The following is a 7,292-nucleotide window of genomic DNA, read 5'->3' as shown; positions in this document are numbered from 1 at the left end:
AGTCTTGGCCTAGTCCAGAAATGTGAATCCATAGCCTTTTCTCCTGCATTCTTTAATTTTGCAATATTATCCACTCTAACTCAAATTTTAATTTAAATTCCATTTTGTGTAGCTAGGCTATTTATTTACTAAAATTCTTTTTTTAATTATTTTTAGGAGTAATTTCCATATGAGGCAAAAATTAGGTGCTCACATCAGCTGTGTCATCAAGAATGTCACATGCCTTGGCATATGGCAGCTTCATAAAATCACCCCTGCTAGCTGGTTCACCACACATTGATTGGTCGTGTTTATACCCCGATAAAATATTTGTTGGATCATTGCTTCAGTCATATCATTGTTGGGGCATTCCTTGACCATAGTTCTATATCTATCCCAGATTTCATGAAGGGGCTCATTTGGTTCCTATTTAAATGCTAAGATCCCATCGGTTAATGCAGCCATATGTCCCGGTGAGAAAAACTTGGTTATAAACTTGTCGGCCAACTCATCCCACATAGTGATGTAATGGTTGGGGAGTCTTTCGAGCCAGTCTAAAGCTTTCCCTCTAAGTGAAAAAGGGAACAATCTCAGTCTCAATGCATCCTCCGGCACATTTGTTTGTTTGCTACCCCAGTAGGTATCCACAAAGCCCTTTAGATATTTATATGCATTCTGATGGGGAGCACCTGTGAAGTACCCTCTTTGCTCCAATAAGGTCAGCATGACATTTGTAATCTTTAAATTGCCTGCCCAGATCCGAGGTGGGACAATCGCACATGTGTAACCTTCATTTGGAAGCACCCGAGGAGCTACTCGTGGAGGAGCTGGGGGAGGGTTTGGAATGTTTTCATTGGCCTGACGGCCTCTTCATTGACCTTGAGGTACTAGAGGAACCTCATCTTTGCCATTATCATCTACCTCCTCCCCCGAGATAACATTTCCGTTGGGATCATTATTTGCCATTTGTACCTGAATCGATTAACTCACACAAGTTAGTTAAATAGAAGGAAAGAAAAACAAGACACACAACTAGTTAGATAGATAGCCAAAATAGTTTAACTCCCTGGCAACGGCGCCAAAAAGTGATCGACTCCAACCTTACATCACTATATAATGGCGAGGAGTGGTCGATGCAGCTTTTACTCGAAGGGTCGGGATCGATTTCCATAGAGAGTTAATATTGGTTTGGAATTAGATTTCGATCTAATCTAGCTATATGTGTTGCTTTTAATTGCACTTCTAAAAATGTTTGGATTTGATTCTATTCTAATTTTAATGCTAAGGATTGCTGAAAATAAGCTAAGTACAATATTTTTGTAAAGGTTTTCTCGAGTGATAAAAAGGCACTAGGGAAGTGATTTACTCCTAGACGAGTATCTAATGGGATCTAAAATTTAAGAAAGCATGTTATAATTGGGGTCGTGATATAACCATTACACATAATTACCCAATCTATACCTCTTGGTAGTTTGGGTGACTTTGCCCTAATTGGCTTTCTCAAGCTCAATTGGGTGTTCAAACAATACAAGTAAAATTGGCTCAGGTCGGGTATTACTATCTCTAGGCTTTATCCTTTAATTGGGGCTATCAGATCTATTGAATGCACCCCAATTCCTTGTTAGCCTGAATTTCCTAGACTTAGTCCCTCTTTCTTAAGAAGAGTCTAAGTCGTAAAGTCATGAATCAGTGTTTGCAACCACAATTCTACAATTAAAGCATAAAACAAGCTAAATATCACTAACCCATAAATAATTAAGCCCTAAAATAGAAGGCCCATTAAATTCTCACACTAGGTTGGGCCAGAACCCTAGCTAATGGGTTTAGCTACCCATAATAAAGGTAAAAATCAAAGATGGAGATGAAATATAAGCCACAAAAGTTAATTACAAGAAGAAAATCTAAGATTAATGGCTAAAGTTGCTTTAAGTAGTAAAATACTGCTATTCACGAGCTCCTCCAAGCAAAAGATACCCTAAAATTTTGAAAAAGCTCTATTCATACACAGCTAAAATTACTGAACAAAAATGCCCCTACGGAGGTTCCGCTGACAGCGTAATAATGGGTGCCTCAATGCTTGGACTTCCGCGGCCGTGCAAAAGCAAGCGCGGACCACATTTCTTCTCTTCTGAGCTTGGTCTGGACTTGATTCCGATGGGATCATAAAAGCAATCGCCTCAGCGTTGTCTTCAACCGCGGCCGAGTAATATGTTTGCGGACCGCACTCTTCATTTGAGCTCAAATTTCCAGTCCTCTAATTCTCAATTTCACCCTCAGCAGAATCTGGACCGCGGTCGCGGCCAGTATTTTGTTATCGTGCTATTTCACCACGGTCAAGGTGTCTATTGTGCCCAAAATTTCCTTCTCTGAACCTCAATTCCGCTGAGAGTGTAACTATAGTCGCCTCAGCGGTGGACCTTCCGCGGTCGCATTATTTCATTGTTGTCAGTGCTTTTAGCTCAACTTTGAACTTGCACAAGTTTAACTCCTTTATGAGCTGGTTATGCCTTTCTTGCTTCATTTTGACCAAACCCTGCAAACAAGCACAATAAGTTTGTTTTTGGGAATAATTTTACACATTTTTTTATCCAAAACCTAAGCAAAAGAGAGCATAAGATAGGCTAGATTCTGTAGTTATCAACGTGTTTATTAATTTGAGCAAGGTGTCTTGAGGTATATGCCATGGACCAATATTTAGATGAGGTCACGCATTGTAGCGGAGTTATATTGAGGCATGGTCCTTTGTGTTAGATTCGTGTGTTTTGGTTTTGTGGTGTGTGATGGGTTTCTAGCATTGTGTTGTTGTGGAACCCGTTGAACTTGTGGAACTATCCTCTTGTTTGAATCATTTTTCATGTTTGAGTACATTTGGATTGTTGCTTGTTGGTGCACGGGTTGCACGGGTTGTGGATTTTGATTGCATTGATGTGTCATATTACTAGAGCGGTCATGTTGGATGAGATGGGGTCATTGGACCTAGAATGGATACCTTCGGATTTGATTACAGCATGGTTGGAAGGGTAATATCAAAGGTCGACTTAGAAATTAGATACAGTTCTTGCCGAAGGAGAGGGAGCTCCATGACTTGTTGATCTGATGAATGGATATGAATTCTGCGTGTTTCTTTCATCATTAGCAGTGTACGAAGATTTCAGAACAAGGCTTTGTTTGATATGAGGTCTATTACCGGTAATGGGTTGTTTTTGAGCAACTACTGTGATTTGAAATTATCTCTATGAGTATTTAAGTTATGTGAAATATCATGTGATTGCATCTTGGGTTATGGTGAAGGCTTGATACAACTTTTTCGGACTCATACAGTGTGTTGATGCGAGATTCTGATTGTATAGTAAATTTCGGATGTTCGAGATTGGGTTCTAAGGCTTATGGGCTAAGGTTGGAGTAATGATCTTTAGTTATATTATGTTGTCAAACCTATATGGGATAGGGTGATGTGGGATCACCCCCGGGTATATTCGTAGTAAGGCTACACCGCGGTTTGAGCACTTTGAGAACAATTCTAGACACGTTCGAGGATGAATGTATGTTTAAGTGGGGTAGGATGTAATGACCCGACCGGTTGTTCTGAGAAATTGCACTTTGCTCGGTAGTTTTCGGGCATGAGTAGCTCCGTATGATGTATTATGACTTATGTGAATCGTCGGTTTTGGTTTTCAAGTATTTCGGAGTCAGTTGGAAGAATGAAATTCAAAGTTTAAAACATAAGTTTAAAGGTTTATGGGATGTTGACTTATGTGTAAATGACCCCGAAATAGAATTTTGATCATTCCAATAGCTCCATATGATGATTTTGGACTCAGGAGCGTGTTCGAAAAATTATTTGGAAGTCCGTAGTGTAATTAGGCTTGAAATGGCTAAAACGAAAATTTAAGTTTGGAAGTTTGACCAGGGAGTTGAATTGTTGATATTGGGATCGAAATCCAATTCTGGAAATTGGAATAGTTCCATTATGTCATTTATGACTTGTGTGCAAAGATTGGGTTAAATCGGATGTTATTTGATAGGTTTCAGCATCGGTTGTAGAAGTTTGAGGTTTCAAGTTCGTAAGCTTGAATTGGTATGCAATTTATGTTTTTGTTGTTGATTAATATGATTTGAGGGCTCGACTAAGTTTGTATAGTATTTTTAGGACTTGATGGTACCTTTGGTTGAGGTCCCGGGGGCCTCGGGTGTGTTCGGAGGTGAGTTTTGAGCGAGTCCGGACATTTCGGCACTCTGATATTGTTCTGGTACTTTTGGAAGTGCGGACCGCATATTTTGGAGTGCTAAGGCGAAGGAGAGGTGTTGACCGCACATAAAAGTGTGGACTGTAGCAGAAATATGCGGACCTCAGAGGAGGAGTGTGGACCGCACAATTTTATGTGCGGCCGCACATCAGGGAGTTCTGCAGATTTGTTGGTCCGACTTAGGTAGCCTATATCTTTTGATCCACAAGGAATTTGGAGATGATCCAAAAATGAAAGCTGCAGATCTTCGTATCTAGTTTCCAATAAAGTAAAGAACTCATTATTTGGACATTTGTACAGATAGTTATGACCGTTTTACTAGAGCCTGGTAGGGCAGCATTTGCTGAAGTGCGGCCACACAATTTGATTTGCGGCCGCAAGACTTGGGATGTGCGACCACACTTGAAATTTGTGCAGTAAGAACTTTGAAAGGCAGTGTTGGTACTATATAAATGAGTTTTAGGGTATTATTTCATATTTTGGACTTTGGGAGCTCGGTTTGTGACGATTTTTCGTGGGTTTTTCAAGAAATTCACGGGGTAAGTGATTCTAACTCGGATTTGGATAATATACCATTAATTTCATCATCCAATTAGTATTTTGAGATGGAAATTTGGGGAAAATTTTAGAAATTTTATAAAAATGGATTTTGTTTGATTTTAACACCGATTCGGAGTCGGATTTGAGTGAAACTAGTATGGTTGGACTTGTAATTGAATGAGTTGTCGGATCTTGTAAGTTTTGTCGGGTTCCGAGGTACGGGCCCGGGCATGATTTATGGATAGTTTTGGAATTTTGATTAAGAATTTGATCTTTATCATTTGTAATTGTTTGCTTGGGCTTTATCTGATGTATTTGTGTTGCTTTGGCTAGTTGTGAGCCGTTCGGGGGTCGCTACGCGCGTGATGGCATTTTTGGAGCATTCTTGGCTTGTTAGTGTTGGAATTAGCTTGTTCAAGATATGTAACTTTTCTAAACTTAGTGCTGAGGGTATGAAACCCCAAATTACGTGTTGTGTGATTGGTATTGAGGTGACATGCATGCTAGGTGACGGGCGTGTGGGCGTGCACCCTGTGAATTGTGACTCCATTGTTTCCATGGCACTGTTTTGTGGCCCTATTTTGTTGATATCTGTGTTACTACCGTGTGATTAAGTAACTGAGTTGTCAATTATGTTAGATATCGTGTTTAGGCTTTATTATGATATTGTTAAGACCCATAGTGGTTGTTTCTTGCTGTCATCTTTCTTATTTCATTGATATTTCGTACTCAATCATATTCATGTATTCATATCATATTTTAGTCTCAGTTATTATTTATTGATACATCATATTATTGTTGTTGGGCTAGTTTCATGACATTGTGAGCCCGTGAGTGAGACTTGAGAGATTGATGATTGAGTGAGGCCGACGGCCAAATTGTGAGGTTATTGATACTATAGCTTGTGAGTTGTCCGTGCGGATTCTGATATTGAGATTATAGCACGTGAGTTATCCATACAACACGTGAGTTGTCCGTGCAGATTCTGATATTGATACTATAGCACGTGAGTTGTCCGTGCAAATTATAGCGCTCGGGCTGAAGGAGCCCCTCCGAAGTCTGCACACCCCTAGTGAGCGCAATCGACTATGAATATATATATATATATATATATATATATATATATATATATATATATATATTGTGTGTGTGTGTGTGTGATAGTGCTGAGTGATTGAGTGTGCTGAGTATTGAGCACAGTAAGAGATAAGGCGAGACAGTGAGGTTGAGTACTTTGAGTGTGTGAGTACATGAGTTCATCACTGAGAGACATTGCATTTGTCATACGTACTTGAGAGACATGCATAGAGATGCATTTTCCTTTTTGCTGCCCGATTTTGGTGACATTCATGGTTTTTACCTGTATCTTGACATGTAGGCATAGAGATGTACTTTCCTCATGCTATCTGAAAATGAAACATTTACCTAATGAAAAGTTTTTGGGAGAAAAAAATTACAGTTTTCAAACTTACTCATATTTTTGACGATTTCGGTAAAGGATTTGGGTTTTCACTGATATACTTGAAAAGCGAAGCTATTTTCGGAAAACTATGAAAAGGCTGAGCATTTTATCTCTGAGCTACTTCTTTATTTACTTGCTTTACACTGTTATGAACTGCTATTGATTTTGGTGTTGGACCCGACCTATGTTCCAGCTCATCACTTCTTTCAACTTAAGGTTAGGTTCGTTACTTATTGAGTACATGGGCTCGGTTGTACTCATACTATACTTCCTGCACATTGCGTGCAGATTTTGGATGCAGATGTTGCTGTACATTGTGGGAGCTGGATTCGAAGGTTTACCTGCGTCCCCGTTGTAGCTTCCTCTTGTTTATGGTAGTCTTAGATTATCAAACTCTATTTATGTATTTCTCAAACAGAAGATGTATTTACTTCATATCAGCTTTATAAACTCTATTCTTAGAGGCTCATGATTTGTACTACCAGTCCTTGGGAAATGTATAAGAATCAAATAACTTCTTTGTTTAATTGTCTTATTAATATTATTGAATTTGAATAGTTATTAGTTAGCTTACCTAGCGGGTTGGGTTAGGTGCCATCACGACTAGTAGATTTTAGGTCGTGATACTTTCTTTGGGTCAGCAAATGCGTCTGACATATATTATAATATATTAGAGATAAATTATCTTTTATGAATTTCAAGTTCATAGTATCTTATTCGAGGATCTAGATGTACACACAATAATTCATTCCACGTAACTTTTTCTCAATTGTTTATCATGTCTCCCCCTCATGTTAGAAAAACTAACTTGCTTCCTCAACTTTGGAAATCCATCTTTGTGCGTTATGGTGTTAATCAAAATATAAACCTCACATTAATAAAAGTATGATGGATTTATTTGGTTCCTGACCCCGAACCACTTGTGGGGGGGGGGGGAGGGGGAGGGAATGTAATATACTTTCGTATATAACGTATATAACTGATACAGATAACTTTGTTCTCATAAACAATAGTTTAGCTATTAAGTGGAGGCACTCAATAAATCATTTTTCTAAACCAACTGT

The sequence above is a fragment of the Nicotiana sylvestris genome, chromosome 4 (genome assembly GCF_000393655.2).
Source record: "Nicotiana sylvestris chromosome 4, ASM39365v2, whole genome shotgun sequence".
NCBI classification, from domain to species: domain Eukaryota; kingdom Viridiplantae; phylum Streptophyta; class Magnoliopsida; order Solanales; family Solanaceae; genus Nicotiana; species Nicotiana sylvestris.
The sequence above is the reverse complement of the archived record's forward strand: the minus strand, read 5'-3'. Positions refer to the sequence as shown.